This window comes from Canis aureus, chromosome 21, assembly GCF_053574225.1.
Source record: "Canis aureus isolate CA01 chromosome 21, VMU_Caureus_v.1.0, whole genome shotgun sequence".
Taxonomy (NCBI): domain Eukaryota; kingdom Metazoa; phylum Chordata; class Mammalia; order Carnivora; family Canidae; genus Canis; species Canis aureus.
Window position 1 is genome coordinate 26377198 of NC_135631.1, and position 19135 is coordinate 26396332.

Here is a 19135-nt window from a genome sequence, read left to right on the forward strand (position 1 = left end):
TGGGTGGATTGTTGCAGGTAGTCTATTAAGTCTGGAGATTGACTATATCCCCCATGCAGGAGCCCCTACCCTACTCTACCTTCAGAGTCAGCAGTCAGAGCAATTGCATTTTCTCTATAAATTCAGACTTTCTCTTAGGGGGTTAATCAAGGCAGTAGGCTTGGGTGGCCGGTATAAACACATTTGGCTACCTAACTCTATACTCTTTGAAAAACCATATGAGTATTGAAGTGCGCTTTCCTATTGTCATTAGTCTCTCCCTCCTCTGTCTTAACTTTCGGTTTATTCCAAACCCTGGGAGGGAAGAAGTTTCTTTTCTACTTTGCTTCATATCTCCAGTGACTTGAATTGCTTATCTTAGGAAGTTGACCTATCAAGAGAACATAGTTTAAAATATAAATAAATGATGGATAGTGAGATTGTAGGGAAGGCTACTGTGCTATGTAGCTGGGAGGGTAGAAGAGAAACTAAAAGTTCTACAAGACAAAAGGAAATTGAATCAACAAGCACATATATAAGCAATCCCATTCCAAAAAGGAAGAAACAACTGCACTGAGTAAAACAATATGGCTTTATAGTGTATGAAGTTGTCCCAAAACCTTAACCAACTATAACTTAACCAACTGAATCTATAGTTTCCTGAACATTGACATGGGCTTCAATGAAAATAAATAAGTAAATAAATAAATAAATAAATAAATAAATAAATATTTAGGGTTTTGTTTTCTTTACAGGCAAAGAGACTTTGAAAGGATGGAAAATGAGGCTCACCTGGACTATTGTTGCAATTTAAGCTTGAATATCAAGGAATAATTCTTTTTTTTTTTTTTTTTTTTCAAGGAATAATTCTATGTAGATACTATCTACCATATGTCTGGTTAAATATTTTTTATAAATAATTGGAGTAATTTACCCAAGACCATTTTGGTGGATAATCCAAAATTTAGTCCTTATACACATCTTATCTGATTCTAAATATCAAGGAAACTAGAAAAGGAAATTAGATTAATTCATTAATTAATTAATCAGTACCTCATACTTTCATATACATTGCTTTCCTGAAATTGATATTATGAGTCTCCCATCTTTACAAGGACATTCAGTGAAGTTCATTGCTTCTGTTATGTGAGTAGTACATTATGAAAGTGTGATTAAATTGAGAGGTTCCAAATAGAAATGGAATTAAATTTTATTTGGTATGTGGTGCTGGGACTTTCTATGTGTTATTGCAACTAATCACAAAATGAGGCATTATTATTGCCATATTAAATGTAATGAAAGAGGCTAAGAGTTATTAAATGGATTGTCCAAGTTCGCAAGCTACTCTCTATAGACAAAGTACTGACTAGTAAGATGAGTGATCAGGTCAAGTCAGGCATTTCAGTTAATTTCTTGATTTCACTCATCTATTAATATTGCATAACACTCGATTTCCTCTGAAACTTCCAGCAAATTGTGTCAGAGCGATGAGCCTGAAGATCTCTATCAACTTGCTTCAACTAGAATTATGGAACTACTATCATCTGCCTAGAATCTGAGGCCAATTTTCAGTGATAGCTCATAATCATGAGAACCACATTTGAGATCATTTATTTTTCTTATGCCAACCGTATCCCTTCTTCTCCAAAATCATAAAATTTAGAGATGAAAAGGACATTATAGATTTTCTAAACCTACTGCTACTCAAGGACTTAACTTCCCCACAATATTCCTGCTCCTACCACCAGTGCTGAAAATATAACCACCTTAAGAATCCATTCCATATTTTTCAGTTAACGTCTTACTGAAACTTCTGCTGCAGTCCCAGTCACGTACAGCCAGGTAGGCCAGCTGGGGGGCAATTCAGGCCCAAAAATACAATCTAGAAGGAACTTCTGACTGCATGGAAATTGACAAGCTCACTGTGGAAGGTCCGGAAGGACACTGAACAAGGAGGCACGTGCAGTATGCAAATCTAAAGGGCAAATCTATACCAGATTAGTTTAAGGGAAAAAAAAAAAGGAAAGAAAGAAGAAAGAAAGAAAGAAAGAAAGAAAGAAAGAAAGAAAGAAAGAAAGAAAGGTAAAATGAAATAGATATCACCTGGCACTGAGACAGAACCCGACACAGCTCTGTATAAGCAGGGCTGGCTACATGATTTGTGGGCTGCAGCACAAAATGAAAATACAGGGCCCCTTGTTCAAAAGCAAAAATGCTGTAAAGGGCACTAAAATAGAAAGTGTTTCCTTTCTTTGGTGGTCTTTCTCTTGACTCATCATAGTATTTTTATTTGCTATTTATGTCATTCTAAGTAAATAATTTTTAAAATTGTTAGCATGAATTTTTCCATTATTCTTTATAATGTCCAGTGTTAGTTTTAAACACTAATATTAGAGAATTTAACTCATTTGTGAAAACTCCAAAGTGACAGTTTGTATTTTATAGCTCATTCCTGGAGGGCGCCTCTAGCCAGCCAGAGCAAACATATACCCAGCCAGGGCTAACATGTCCACATTATACACTGGGAGGTTTGACAAAGGAAAAGAGGCTTTGGGCCAGACACTGAGCCATCCCAAGAGGTGCTGCCCTAGGTATGGGAATATCAGGATATGAGGACCCTCACAGCCAACCTGGATGCTCAGCCCATGACTTGAAGGCACCTGTAAGGCAATAGCTGGGACTCCTGCCACACTGATGCACAGTCCCAGCTTGGTGGGATGTGGGGTGGGGACACTTTAGGGAATTTAAGACAGTTGTCTCCCTTCCCCCTGCCCTGTGCACTCTCAACATATGGCATCTGGCTGCCCACTAGATGTGCCAGGAAGTACCTGCTGTGGGTGGTGATGACAACCACCAGCCCCACCAAGAGATACTGAAGAGCACAGGTGCCTGGCTCTGGACGCTGAACCAAGTCTTCTGAGTTGTTCTTAGACTCAGGTCCCCACCTAGACATGAAGAGTGGTGAGAGAATGTGGGTTCCATCCCCCCATCACCCTAACTGCAATTGGGTTGTTGCCCCCAGGTAGAGGGAAGCAGCAACAGCAAGACAGGTCTGGGGTGCCCAAGAGTAGGGGACTGAGCAACTGAAAATCTGCACTGAGTGGCTGGCAGACAGGACTAGACATGAGCTGAGATGTCATGCCTCCCCACCCCATTCCCATTTGAATGAGACCATGGAAATGCCATGAAGATTCACTTCTAAAGTACACAAAGATAATAAGCATTTCAAGCCAGTGGCAATAGAGCATTAGACCAAGCACTTGGTCCTTCTGAGCATGGGGCCCTGTGCCACCGCAGCACTCACATGTCCTTGAATCCAGCCTTGGGATCCAGTCAAGGGATGTTTGATGTACACACTTATCAAAGAAAGTCAAGTCAAGTCAAGGTGTTGGCAAGTGTCAGGGACCCAGGTTGAGAGATCAGACACCAGAAACTATTCATCTTCTCTCACTATCTCTAAATGTGGTCATTCATACCTGAGCCAGATCACCTGCCTTATTTGTGCTGCCCTCATTCTGTCTAGGATAAGTTTGGGTTCCAGAACACAGGTGCCAGAGCTAGGTTCACAGATGTATAATCACCTTTCCTGGTTTAAACTCACATCTCTACCTATTTAGCTGGTGGCTATTTATCAGAACAGTTTGCTAAATAAATTGATTTCTTTTATAAAATTTTCGCAAGGAATATTTAACCACTTTAAAAGACAGACTGCAAGCCTGCAAACACAAATATAGTACAATGTGTAAGTTAATCAAAATTATTTTCCATCGTTTATTCACAGTAGTGGTTTTAATTGGCCACATTTAATTTCTTTTACATATTTTTAAGTCTACAATTTAGAAAATTCATGGACATGTGGGCAATGATAGTGTGATTATATTCATTATCATATATAAATTCACAAAATTAAAAAAAATGCTTCAAATTTAATTATTTGCCCCTAACCAAGTGAATTACCTAATGTCAAATGAAACTAATAAACACAGGCCTCTGAGATCACAAAACCACATACACATCTGAATTGCATTTTCATACAAAAAGTTAATTATCTTCTGTTGACATCGATAGTATATTCCCTCAGCTACTTCAAAGTGTTTTTAAAAATCAAATGCTGTCAGAACTCTGCATTTGAAAACCAAAAGATGAGCGATTACAGATTCAAGAGAAGAGAATAAACTCCAGTGTAGTAAGTTATTTTTAACACCCAGAGACAAACAACAGGGAGCTTTGATCTTGTGGAGGCATGAATGAAGCTTTGAGGAAGTTAGCTCCCCTGCCTAATTGGATGCCAAAGGTCATTGCCACACTCAAACAATGCCACTATGTTGTCCCTCTTCTGAGCATGTTGACTTTTATCTAGAAATGACTTCAGTGTCTTTCCCAAAGGCAAGTTACACCTCTTAGTGTGTTGAGTATTATTTTAGATATCTCAAGGACTTAGGCTAAATTGCCTTTTTCTGTTTATCACGGTAATAGTTTTTCTAGTGAGATACCATTCATGTTATCTTTTAATTTCCTAGTGCCATGGGGTACAAGTTGTCTGTGATTGCATGTGTCATGAATACCTCAAACAGAAAAGATTGTGCCTTGGAACAAGGGCCATGAAGAAACTTTAGTTTCAGCATCACTCTTTTTAACAGAGATGAGTATAAGGGCTCGAAAATCTGGAGTGCCATCTGAATTGGAAATGCAAATGACATTTTCAGCATCAGATCAATGAAAGGAAATATAAAATATTGAAAGGAACCTTCCTGATGATGATGGGTCTTACAGAAATACACAACGGAATGAACATATCATTCCAAATGAACATTAAACCCTTGTGTGAAGTGATTTGATATAAAAAAAATATTGAGTTACACAGTCTTATACTCTATAATTCTGTAGTGGAAAGCAATGGGGACCTCAATTCAATTTTACTTTATTTTTAATCTACAGAAAGTATTGATTTCCTCTTTAAAGTTAAAAAGGCATCCTCTTCCAGAAAATTCTTCCACAGTTTGAGAATCACAACATCATATTTTTTCTCTAAAAATATATATCCTACTTTCAAAACCATTAATATCTTAATCTTACTAATATTTAGATATAAGCCATAGTTTTTATATACCATTATAACAAAATATGTATGTCTATAGATTATATTCTACTTTGAATGGGGCATTTTTACTAATATCCAGTAATGGATTTTTCTTGCAAACTTGCTGATATATATTTGAGTCTTCAAATGATCACTCTAATGTGTAATTCTCAAACAATTAAGAGTTTGCGAATTAGCTGTTCCTTTGTGTAAGCTCTAAGGAAGCAGAATGATCTAAAACACTTCTTAATAATGCTATAATCCAATAAGAAGACAGCACATATGTTTGAATTAAAAAATCATAAGCATTAGATAATTTACCTGTTAATTGCTAATCAGATTAAAGATAATTATGATGGCCTTCAAAAAATAGATTATTGAGGGTCGGAATAGTGGAAAGGGAATTCAGAGATAAAGCTTTAATTTGAAATTTTAAGAAAGGACAGAATTGAATGGGTATTCTAAACGGGATTTACTTTATAACCAACTATCCCTAGTACAAATGCAAATAGTAATTAAAGAATAATTAAGCATACCCAGTTCAATGAAATAAATGATATTATAAAGCTCAAATTCTGAAAAGAGAAGGACTGAAATAGTTAAGGTGGAGAAGACAAAGTGATTGCAGAGAAACATGCAGAATTGGAGATTGTGTTTCCCATTTGAGTGAGACAATGCATATACAGTTTCAACAGCCTTGGGGGAATTTGGACCAAAATTGCTAAACTGAAATTATAATAGAACGAAAATGTGAGTGGTTGTAGGAGATCCTTTAGAATTTAAATTTGGGGAATTCATTTTTAAAAATGTACAAGCAATGCTTACCTCTTTACTAGGAAAGATCTTGCATGTAGCACCTCAATTTATAATTTCCTTTATATATGGTAAGTGAATGAGGAATTTTTGTAAACACCCAGTCAAGATGTACGACTTTCCTATCACTCTGGAGAATCCCCCTGTAGCTTTTCTGAATTACCATGACTCTCCTTCCACGAGGACACAACAATTCTGGCTTACATTGCTAACAATTGGCTTTGCCATGTTAGTGGTGTTGCTCTTTGTTTATTCTTGTCCAACATTATGTGACTTCACAGTGATATATTTATCCGTTCTTCTGCTCATGAATATCAAGATTTTTATGAGAAGGAGATGGTATCTAGACAATTAATACCAAAATTCATATAAAAGATAAAAAAGAAATAATTTTCATCAGACCCTGAAAATGTAAAGCAACAAGAAGAAATTCATGCTACCAAGACATAAGCAAATATTAAAAAGCAACAATAATTAAAAAGTATCTAATTAATGTGAACCAACACGGGTCAGTGAATCGGAATATAAAGCTCAGGGAAGGATTCTAGAATATGGAAAATTTAATATACAATTTAGTCTGCCGATCAGTAAGGAAAGTTGGATTATTCTATAAATGATTTTGGAAGTCTAGCAATAAATAAAGTTGGTTCCAAATCTCATCCTTTGTAAAAGAATAAATTCCAAGTAACACAAGATTGAAATTGTATGTTTAATGAATTTTCTCACAATAAAAATAAACATCCAACAGCCAGGAAGACATAAATAGGCATTTCAAAGAAAAGGAAATACAAATGGTTGAGATCTATAGATCCTTATCTATCTATGATTAACTATTGTAATAAGACAAATGGAACATCTTTCACCTATTGGATTTGCAGAATCAAGGAGTTTGATACAACGTTGAACTTGTAAGGATATGAAAACCAGAAGTTATTAGAAGGCAGATTTGGTAATATCTATGAAAATCCAAAACATACATAAATTTTACCCAGTAATTTTCCTTCCTAAATCTTAAAGATTGAAAACCTGAAATGATAAATGTAAAATATTTTTATCTTCCTCAAACTTTGTGATAAAAAAATTCTGAAAGACCTAAATATTCTTTTATAGAACACTAGCTAAATAAGTTACAGGGTACCCATAAAACAGAATACTGTATTGTCAGAGAACATAATGAGAAAGTTCTGCCTGTACTAATCTGGAATGTTCTCTAAATTACAGGATTAAATAAAAATGTAAGGGCAGGTGTAGTGTCTCTAATAATATTTCCATCTGTATATAGGGGATAATGATACACATGTGATTTTATATGGGTAAATACTCTGGAGGAATACAGGAAATTTCTGATAACATTGACTAACTCTAGCTAAGGGGTCTGAGTTACTTGGGATCAAGAAGAATTTCATCCTTCACATTTTGAATCAGGTGAATGAGTTACTTTTAAAAATTAAGTAATTATTTTTTTACAAGTAGAAAGTCATGATAAAGCTTTGTAAACTATAAAGCACTATGCAAATGTAGGATTTTATTTCATATTATATTGCCATTAGGCACTACCTAGCTATGAAACTTTTTTTAATGATTAGGCAATAGAAATTTTAAATTACATTTATTAAGGAAACTATAAATGCTCATTGCAAGAAATGTGGGAAGACATAAGGCTAATAACTTTAATATACAAAGAACTCTCCGCAAATTGCCAAAAACAATTCAAACATATAAAAAGACAATTTATAAAGGAGGAAATGGAAATGAATAATAAACATATGAACAGATAGTCAACCCTACTAGGAGACAAGATAATAAAGACCTCGGCAATGATATAATCCTTTTCAGCATTTAAAATGACAACAATTATAAAGATTAATAACATTGAGTGCTAATAATAATAAGTGAAACAGGTAGTCTCATGAATTACTGGTGGAAGTTTGAATTGCTACTACATATTAGGAAACTGAATAAGCTTGGCTGGAGAGGTAATATATTCACATAACTGACATAATTCAAAATTCAAAAGACACAAAGGATGGAAAGTGAAAAGTTTCCTGGCCATACAGTCCCTTGGCACCCTCCCATTCCTCTTTCTGAAAGCAACTAATGGCATCATTGCCTTTTGAATTTTTCCAGAGGTATATGTACATACATGTGCGTGTGTTTTTGTGTGTATAATACACATATATGCGCATATGTACATCTATAATATTTTTCCATCATATATTCATGTATATAACATTAACTCCCTTATAATGGCATATTGCATACATCAGCTACAATTTTTTTTCTTCACTTATTGACATCAGTTTTTTATGCTGGTGATGTGGGGGTGGCCTCATGTTTCAATGTGTGAAAGTACCATAATTTATTTGCTATTGTCTTTTGTGAAGATTTGGGTTTTTTACAATCTGCTGTTTTGAGCAACATCTCACTGAATAAATGTATACACGTATAATTTCAAAAAGGAAAAGAAGGAGAATGCAAAATTTCACAGTAGAAGAGAGATCAGGGACATAAACTCAGATAAATATAAAAAATAAGAATTGTAAGCTAATTCTTTGCTCAATTTACATTAATAGATTTTAATGTTTTAGAGATTAATATACTGGAATAGGTAAAATGCTGAGGCTGACTCAATATAGAAAAATCTATCCAATTACCATAAGAATATTTAAAAATGATATTTTAACAATTCCCCATTACCTTCACTTACTGTTTTAACTTTCAAATCTATCCTCTGCCAAAATTAAAAACACAATACCTGAAAGATTTTGTGAGGGAATGCTTACAAGTTTTTTTAATGAATAGATAATTCTGAATTTACTTAATCAATTCCAAGAAGCCGTGAAGAAAGTAATGCTTCCAAATTATTGTTGTGGTGTCAGCAGCATCGTAACTGCACAACCTAAATTTAACACTATGAATAAATATGATGCTGAGAGCAAAATCATAATACCATTCATCTGGTTATTAAACTATATTATAAGGCATTATGTGTAAATACTGCATGTATAGGTTGGTATATTAAAATATGCCCAGAAAGAGTTTCCAGCAATTTATGATAATAGGTACCTACGTGAAAGGAATTTAGAGGAAAAAAGGAGCAATGGTTTTATTTCCAGTGCTTCACTGATCAAAAAATAATTTGAAATATACAGATAGTTCAACTCCTAGATAAAAAGCCCCTTAAAATGTGGATGTATATGCACTGTAAAGATATTAAAAGAATAGTCATAGCAAGATCACTGTTTAAAACAACAACAACAACAACAACAACAACAAAAAACTCAAAACAACCTATGAATCTACCAAAGGAGAATGGTAACACATCTTATTGTATTTAATATGGAATCATTATTATTGTATATCATTAAATTAATGTCTGCATTATCATACATACAACATAGATGAACTCCACAGAGTATTTTTGTTGCTGTTTTGTTTTGTTAGGTAGTTGACATCTTTATTGTTTTGGAGGCCAGGAGCAGGTACTCAAGATCTCTGCGTGGGGCCGGCCGCTTCCTCTTCAGCATCACAGGCTCGGGCTGGATAGGATGGTGCTGGCTCTAAGAACAGTGGCATGTGCAGATCCGGGCTGTACTTGTTCTTGTGGGTCACCACCCGGTTTTCACTGAGGCTGGCCTGGGCGATCTTGTAATGGTGATCCACTTGTCAGAGGTGGCAGGTTTTCTCTGGCCACATCTCTGTTTTGACCACCATTATACCTCTGCCTTCACCATAGGCTCCACGCCCACAGCCTTGTGGTGAATCAGCCTATAGTAGCAGAGTTGCCAGCCTTCGGATTATTGGGCTTCTTGCTATATAATGTCTACTTATTCCTCTTGATCAGGAAGCTGGAGCAGGTGTAGAGAACCATCCATTGCAGGTGGGTGGACATAGCTGCAGCTCCTCTTGCTTGGGCGGCTGGAGGCAGAAAGAACCACAAACATATTATTGATGAAAGAAGTCGAATAAAAAATAATATGAAATGTAGGATTCCATTTACACAAAATTTAAAACAGGTCAAAATATCTCTGGTGTTAGTAGTCAATTGTTAACCTCCGCACAGGGGAGCTACTGTCCTATGGCTTGATCTAGGTTCTGGTTACACACAGGTGAATATAATTTGTCAAAATTAATCAAGCTGTACTGATGTTTTGTGTTCTATTCCGTATGCAACTTACATTTCAGTATAAAATATACCTTCACTAGATTGATCTGAAGCCAATATGCAGATTGAGTAGATGTTAAAAGTGAGTAGTAGGATAATAGGTGTGTATATTATTTCTGAATAATGCCTAATTTAATATTAAATAAAGTACTTGTATTTTCATCTATGAAACATTGACTGCTACAGACATTTCCCCCTGACTGTAATCATGTAGCAAACAGAATAAAATATATGGAACTTTAGATATTGGGTGATAGGCACTGAATTTCTAGGATGTTTGGAATAAGGAAAATATTTAAGGTAAGCCCTGAATTTTTTCCAGCTTACTACACAGAATGAGTTTCCAGATCAAGAATAGGAAGTGAGATTCCCCAACGACTTCAGGTCTCAATGACTTACAAGAGAGTTGGATTTGGGGAGGGAGAAGCAACTTAAATTCATGATACTGAATACAGATGAATACAGGAAGGTGAGAGGTTGAGAGAGAGGGAGAGATAGAGAAAGAAAGAGAGACCCACAGATCTTCAAAGAACTCCCTTAAGTTTTTGGCTGAGTGTTGAACAGCACATACAGGAAAGGAATATCCCTCCAAAAACATTAAAAAATAACAGTGGAAAGCAATAGCCCACAGACAATGCCCGGGGGAAAAACAGTTCATGTTTCTACCAACCAGAGTGGATAGACTTCAAAATGGATTAAATATGTGTAAATATACAAATGTATTAAATATACATAAAATGTCCAACATATCAATGGATATAATTTTCAGAAGAGTTTCAGTTTACTAGTGGGCCTAAATTAGGATTGGAATGAAGGCTACTCTGGACTCACCATAATTAAAGTTTAAATACAAGTTTTAGAGTAATTGAACTCATCTATAAGTAACTTAACTGTGTATCAGAACAAAGGTCATCACTCTCTAAAGTGATGATATAAAACAATATAAACATTTAATGTAAATTAGTAATGTCCAACATTCAACTAGAAATTTCAAGCCATGCAAAGAAACAAGAGAAATGTGACGCATAATCAAGAGAAACATGAATCAATAGAAACAGACCAGAAATGACAAAAATGATGGAACTAGAAGGCTATAACTTTAAAATAGTTATTTTTTAGCCTACAATGTACTCAAGGATGGAAAGAAAAACATGAATTTCATCAGGAAAAGTTAGAATTATAAAACTGGAAATTATAGTGATAAAAAAAGTTAACTCTTAAATGAAATATATGCTAAAGAGGATAAGAAGAAAATTGAAAGCCATATGAAAGATCAATATAATTGAAAATAGTTATAAGATTATAAAAAATAAAGCACAGAGAAAATTATCTAAAAATAACTAACAGAACAATGAGCTATACAACTTTCTTTACCATATGAATGATAATGATTTTGTTCCAAAAAAGGTGTAAAAGGTGGAGCTATATAGGAAAATAATAACATAAAGTCTTCCAAATTTCTTTAAATTGTATCCAAACCCCAAGCATAAGAAAAACACTATAGCAAAACATGTTATTGTCAAACTGCTGAAAACCAACAATAAAAATAAGGTTTAAAACTAATTAAGACCAAAAAGATACCTTACATATAGGACTAATAAGAAAAAAAAATTAAAATGCAGGCAGCCAGGTGGCTCAGTGATTTAGCACCCCTTTGGCCCAGGGCATGATCCTGGAGACCCGGGATCGAGTCCTGCGTTGGGCTCTCTGCATGGAGCCTGCTTCTCCCTCTGCCTGTGTCTCTGCTTCTCTCTCTCTGTCTCTGTGTCTGAGAGAGACATGAATAAATAAATAAAATCTTAAAAAAAAAAGCAAGCTGAAGTTGATAAAGGACATAACCCAGATATAGAAATTTTTTAAAATACATAATTTTTGAAACAAACATAGCTTAAAATTAAAAAAAATTAAAATTACTGATTAACAGAAAAGCTGACACAAGAACTTGCACAAATAACCACACAGATAATTTTATAAGCTTTTTCAGAAATAATTTTTAGAAATAATTATTCCAATCTTATATAAGATAGGCTAAGTGATTTTGAGGAAGCATGATCAACTCTTCTCAATATATGAGGGTAGTAAAATTTTGCCTTCCAAGCAAGATCAGATAGGTTGGTTATGTTTTTTCTACTCAGGAAAAATGAGCTCCTATGTGGGTTAACACATGCAGATTGGCTGGAAAGCTTGGGCCTGCTTGGAACAACATTATTATTTTAAAGAGATGAGATCCAGAAAGAATCTATTACCATCTATGAATTGGAGAGATAAATCCTAAATTCCTGAGAGAAAGGGACAGGAAGAAGAGAAAAAAAAATTACATTTATTGAGATGTTAAAAATCTTACTTATTACCATAGAATCAATTAGTTTAATAGCTGGAGCTTGAGCCTATATATGATATATTATACTCTTTTTAATTCCTAATCCAGTTGACATCATTACTAGATTTTAAGCTTGAAAAGGTTATTTATTTGTGGGTTAAATTATGAGTTGAGGGCAGCCCGGGTGGCTCAGCGATTTAGCACCACCTTCTGCCCAGGGTGTGATCCTGGAGACCCAGGATCGAGTCCCACGTCAGGTTCCCTGCATGGAGCCTGCTTCTCCCTCTGCCTGTGTCTCTGCCTCTCTCTCTGTGTCTGTCATGAATAAATAAATAAAATTAAAAAAAAATAAATTATGAATTGAACAGGTATTTATAAAGAACCCACTATGATACTTCAGGATGGAATTTTCTACTTTAAAGCAAACACTCCATTCAGGAAACATGTTTTTTTTTTTTTTTATTTTTTTTTTCAAAGACACAAACATTGCTACTTTAAGAGCTTTTATATGTGTCTAAAGGAATAAAGCATCCCATTTCTAAGCAACCCATTAGTATTTGCAATTAATTAGCGTGAAGAATAATGAGGTGACTGAGACCAGAGTACCCTTGCCTTAATTGATTGCCTGAGTTCCTGGATTAATAAAATCCAATTATTTTCTTATGTAATTGGCACAAAGTTTATTTATATTTCCTTTTTAATAAGTTTGCTAATGGTATAGGAAAGTAAACAAACTACTCGTAAATGAATACCAAGTTCAATTAAATCTCCAGGCCTGACCAAATACCCCTGTATACAGATTATTTCAAAATCCTTGTTTATCTGTAGAACACACACCAACTTAATGGTACCCGCTACTCTGACTTGTGTGTTGAAGTGGGAGCAAGAAAGCATTATAGCTTTTTAAATAGAAGTGAAAGATCATAGCTTTCTAGAATTAGGGAAAGGCCAATCACACAGAAATCTCTAGTGTTTCAGAGACTGAACTTTAACTTAGAGACTAGAATAGAGTTGTTTCCGTGAGACTGATTTTAAGATGTCTCTCGAGTGACTCTAATGGTGCCTTCTGGAATCCTTTGCCAAATCAGTCCCTGTTCCTGCTGTGGCTTACTTGCCCTTATTGTCAGATTTGCATACCCCCCAGTCCTGCCTGGCTTGGGTTAGATCCTGTTGTACACACGCTCTAGATCCAAGTCTGACTCTCCAAACCACTTAGGACTGGCCCATCAATCGTATGCCTGGAATCATCTGAGTTAGGGGTACGCACCTTGGACATTTCCAAGCTCAGTGAGATTCATTCCTCATTGTATCTTTTCTCAGCCCCTCTTATTGGGGCTTCTGTAGCTTTATCCTATTTAATCTTTATTTCCACTGTTTTAAAAGAAATCCATGGGCAGCCCGGTGGTTCAGCAGTTTGGCACTGCCTTTGGCTCAGGATGTGTTTCTGGAGACCCGGGATGAGTCCCAAGTCGGGCTCCCTGCATGGAGCCTACTTCTCCCTCTGCCTGTGTCTCAGCCTCTCTCTCTCTCTCGTGTGTGTCTCTCATGAATAAATAAATAAAATCTTAAAAAGAAAAAAAAGAAAGAAAATCCCTCCTTCACCCCAAGCTATTTGGATGAGGCTTAAAAACATTTATAAGTACCTTATAAGATGTTTAAGACAATATGCTCTACAGGATAGGCACTGTGAGCCTAGGCAAATCTTAAAAATAGTTGGTGAATAATATATACTTGTTTATTTGAATTAAATGGATTACACTGCCATACTGGTATAATTATATTTGAGGACCATGCTGTACGTGACTTCAGTCTTAAACTTCTATTGTGTTGATGACTCGTCTATGTATATCTTTAGCTCACACCTCCCCCCAAAAGTTTAGGCTTGCATGTATGACTGTCTACTTGATGTCTCCAGTGTGATACACACCCACAACCAAGCTCCTGGTGATCACCAAAAGCCGAACTATCTCTATATCCTTTTCATCTCTGGTAACCGTCATTTCTACATCATAGTTGCTCAGACCAAAAATTTGAAAGGCAGTTCCTCCCCTGTCCTCTACCTGTCATCCAATCTTACAATCAATACTAACAATTTTCCCTTAAAATGAATCCAGATTTGAGCAATCTCTTGCCATCCCCTCCACTATGGCCCTGGTCCAAGACTCCAAGCCACCAAGCCACCATCTTACCTCATCTAAATTATTGCAGTAGTCTCTCTGCTTCCTCCCTCCTGCCTACATTCTCTTCTCAATAAAACAGGCAGGGGATGCCTGGGTGGCTCAGAGATTTACGCCTGCCTTCAGCCCTCGGGGTGATCCTGGGGTCCTAGGATCGAGTCCCACATCGGGCTCCCTGAATGGAGCCTGCTTCTCTCTCTATCTGTGTCTCTGCCTCTCTCTGTGTGTTTCACATGGATAAATTAATTAATTAATTAATTAATATTTTTAAAAATCAATAAAACAGGCAGAATGAGCCTGTTAAAACTTACATCTGCTCACATCACAAAAATCTGTATTTGCCTTTGCTTCTACTCAAGAGTATAAGTCACACTCTTTACAGTGCTTTATAAAGCCAACATACACTTTTTTTTTCCCCTATCACTCTGATTTCATTGCCCTTTTTTTTTTTTTTTTTTACATAACTTGACTGGCTTCAGTTTGGGAGTGTTTGTATTTCCTGATTTCTTGATTAGCTGAAATTCTAATTTATATGTGTAGGTAGTGCCCTCACTTCCTTTAGGTTTTTAGTTAAATGTCGCCTCCTCACTGTGTCTTTTTCTTATCATCCTATTTAAAATATTATCTATCCACTAGGATGCCCCATTCTCCTTCCCGGCTTTATCTTGTTTGCTACATATTTGTCATAATCTAATGAGTGCATTCTGTATTTTATTTATAGATTTTATTTTCTGTTTTTCTCCCCTAAAATATCACTGCTAAGAGGCCAGGGATTTTTGCATTTTTGTTTCCAACCACATCCCCTTCTCCTACATAGATCTTGTCACATATAAATTGCTAAAAAATTACTTGTTGAGTGAATGGCTGGGTATGACTGTGGTGGACAGACTTACTGTTACAATTCTCCATTCTCTCTGCCAGTAATAGGATTAGATTTCCATACTTTTTCCCATGTACCTTTCTGTATTCTCCCATTTTGGGGGTGAGGTGAGAAGAGTTGCCATTCCTCAACTAAGAGCTCAACCATCCAATTTGCTTCAGTCAATGGACTTATAGGAAACATAGTGTAAGTGCAGTCTTGAAAAGCACCTGAACAGTCATGCAGGCATCTCTGAACCTCTTCCATCACATGAGAACATACCCCAGGCCAGGCAGCCACACCAACTAAGATGAACAGCACTGTTCAGCTGAGCCCAGCTTACATCTAACTATTCCTAGGAAACTCTCAGATGCATGAGCTAAATAAACACATGTTGTTTAAAACTATAAGCCACTGGGCTGCCCGGGTGGCTCAGTGGTTTAGCACCGCCGTTGGTCCAGGGCGAGATCCTGGAGACCCGGGATCAAGTCCCACGTCGGGCTCCCTGAGTGGAGCCTGTTTCTCCCTCTGCCTGTGTCTCTGCCTCTGTGTGTGTGTGTGTCTCTAATGAATAAATAAATAAAATCTTGAAAAATAAGCCACTAAGATTACAGGTGTTTGTTTTATAGTAACTTAAACAATGGGCTATAAAGCATATTTTTTTAGAGGTCATAAATGGTACAGTGGCTTCCTAATGAATTAACATGCTGCATTAAATGAAAAAAATCAAAACTGAATAAGTCATCTTTTATATTTTTACATAGTTATTGGGAAGCTCATTAAATTATAGGAATGTGCTTTAGCATAGATTTCAAAATATAAGCATTCTCTTCTCCCATAAGCTGTTCATTTATTACTTGGTTCTGTTTTTAATCTTTCTTTTTAAATAGAGTTTTTTTTTCCTGTTTTACATTAATTTATTTCAAATCTTTTTTTAATAAATAGGAGTTGTGTGAATTACCAATAATAGCAATTATTATAATACAGTACTTAGTAGAATTTATATGTTGATGCAACATAAAACTTATTAATCTTATGGAGTACACATCCTAGCTTATATAACATTAAGAGGGTAAGTTCTATCATCTATTTTCTGTGTCTTCACAGCTTAGATCTTAGCTGAGTAGTGAAAGGTATAGGACTTCTGAAATGAAACTAAATATTTTACTGACCCTTAACTCATTAATTTTTGAGCTGGTTTCTATATCATGGTTGTTAAATTAGTTCCTATGATGATTCACATAATAACACATAAAGTCACTGCCTGGATATAGTAAGTTCTGAAATGAATAATAAATTGTAATATGAAGATTCTAAGTCACTTTTAGCTCTATTCATTTATCTGAAGGAGTTGCAAATTTTCCCAAAAATGCTGGCTTAAAATAACAGTTGGTGAAATGCTTCTAAAATGTTATATTACTCTCTAATTTCCACAATTAATTCATATCAATAATTACTATTCATTTATAAACATATCTCTCTGTGTGTCCATCTGTTTTTATCAGTCTCTGTTTCCCTCTCTCTCTCTGTCTACACACACACACACACACGTACACAAATTCACTTAGCAGAATATTAGTTTTTGAAATTTTCCCTTTTTGTCTCTTTTCAATTACAGCTAAGTATCCTGAATAAATCTTAGCAACATACACAGAATCATCCTTAACTGAATGTAGATCCATCATTTCACTAATTATATCAGCAGACTAGACCTGTGCAGGTTTAGAAAAAATTCAGTCAGGAATTAAAAATAAAGTTGAACCCAAAGACTACGTAGAAAAAACAGAGAAGTCAGTTGACTTTTTAAAATTTAGGAATAGAACTTATTTACTCATTAAGCTTTTTTAATTTGCTGTTTTGAACTTAGAGCTTTTATAAATTCAACTGAAGAGCTGTGAAAGAAAAGTGTAAAATCACTTTGTTTCTAAACCTTGATAAAGTTTGGACAGATCCTCTCAACTTATACTGGTCTATTTGCAGCACAGAGGTTAAATGTACTTGAGAATTTATATTATTCTTATCTGTGTGAGTACTGAGATCACATTTGTGAACTTTGGGGCAAGTAGAAATGAGACTGAATAAGTTCAGAGCTGAAGAATTGAACTGGAAATAGAATTAATCACCAAAGTATGATGACCAGAAATAAAACACAGATATCTAGATGAACCAAGTGAACTTGGCCTTGGTTCAAATTGGCAGAAGATAGAGATTCTTTGGTGGCTCAGCAGTTGAGCATCTGCCTTGAGCCCAGGGCATGATCCTGGGTTCCAGGATCAAGTCCCACATCTGGCTCCTTGAGGAGAGCCTGCTTCTCCCTCTGCCTGTGTCCCTGACTCTCTCTGTGTCGCTCATGAATAAATAAATTTAAAAATCTTAAAAAAAAACAAATTGGTAGAAGATAAATGATGTTAGGGGGTTCAAAATATCAGTGATACCCCAATTTGAAGGGTTTTTTTTCTGATTCCAAGTGATGTCTCTTTGGAGTAAGATCTCAACCCGTGGTTGAAGTTAAAGGATACATGATCGGAAATGTGTTCCACAGAATTTCAGTGTCCTACTCTGGTTCCTTGAGTTTATTATGGAAGAAATGCAGTCCTGGGGGGAAACTGGGCATTTAAGGGAAAACAAGATTTTATAAGATACAAAGGGACAAGAGCAATATGATTTGAGAAGGACAGGTTGTGAGAGAATTAACATGAGTTGGCTCATGTTCTTCATCAGAGCTTCTCTTTTAAATTCTTTTGTCAGTGCACATTTAATGGGCATCATTACTGGGCTCAATTCTAGGCGGCAATGTTGAACAACATGTCTGCCCTAAGTGTGATATCCATTGGAGGAAGATTGTCAAATAATTAGGTAATTATCATAGAATGTGACAGATACTTGTTCTTGATAATAGCAGTACCATCCGTATTATATCCCTTCTACTGTCAGGTGGAAACTCCTAAAAGACTCTTCATATCTACACCCAGAATTTACTCAGGAACAGGTTAGAATAGAGCTAATCTTGGAATGGTTTTATTTAGTAGCTTAAGTAAGTTGCTAACTGATTTAATCTTGAATGACCCCATTTATAAAATGGGTAACAGCATTAAGTCCCTGTACTTAGTGATTCTAAGTAACACTGCATTGAGAGAGATTAGTAGAGTGCCTGGCACATTTTAACTGTGCAATATTTATTAGGATTACTATTTATGATACTGTTATAACTAGTTATAACTCAACAAAACTATGGAAACAGGGGTTAGTGTATGACGGAAAATATTGTACATGAACTGTATGCAAAACCTGGAAGGTAAGAGTTAAAACCTCAAGAGGAGCTTACCATAATTCATGTGAATCTTTCACGCTGAAAAGCAAAACTAATATTCTTCATAACCTGATCACAAAAACATCAATAAGCATTTTACCATGGATTTGCATCCTTTCTAGCTTTATTTAACTCTAGATTGCATGAACTATGCAAGTTACCCCCAACCTCTTTTCCCTCATGAATAAATTCATTCCCTATTTAACTTTGCCTCACATGATACAGCGTATTACATTTTGGAAATGAGGTTCCAGAGTGTCACACAAATATAGAGCTCTAATGCTTTCTGATCACTCTAAACCCATGGTTAAAAAAATAATAATCCTAAATAGAGATAGACTGATAGTATGCTAGGAGATATTGCTGCTGCTAAGTTTAATAAAATATGATTGACATGCTTAGATTTATCATGGGAAGGATCACATTTTTATA

At 35.5% G+C, this 19135-nt stretch overlaps 1 pseudogene; it reads right to left on the reverse strand.

Moving 5' to 3' along the window:
- Positions 1-9312: 9312 nt before the first annotated feature.
- LOC144292060 (large ribosomal subunit protein eL28 pseudogene) lies at positions 9313-9764 on the reverse strand (annotated as a pseudogene).
- Between the last annotated feature and the right edge of the window lie 9371 nt (positions 9765-19135).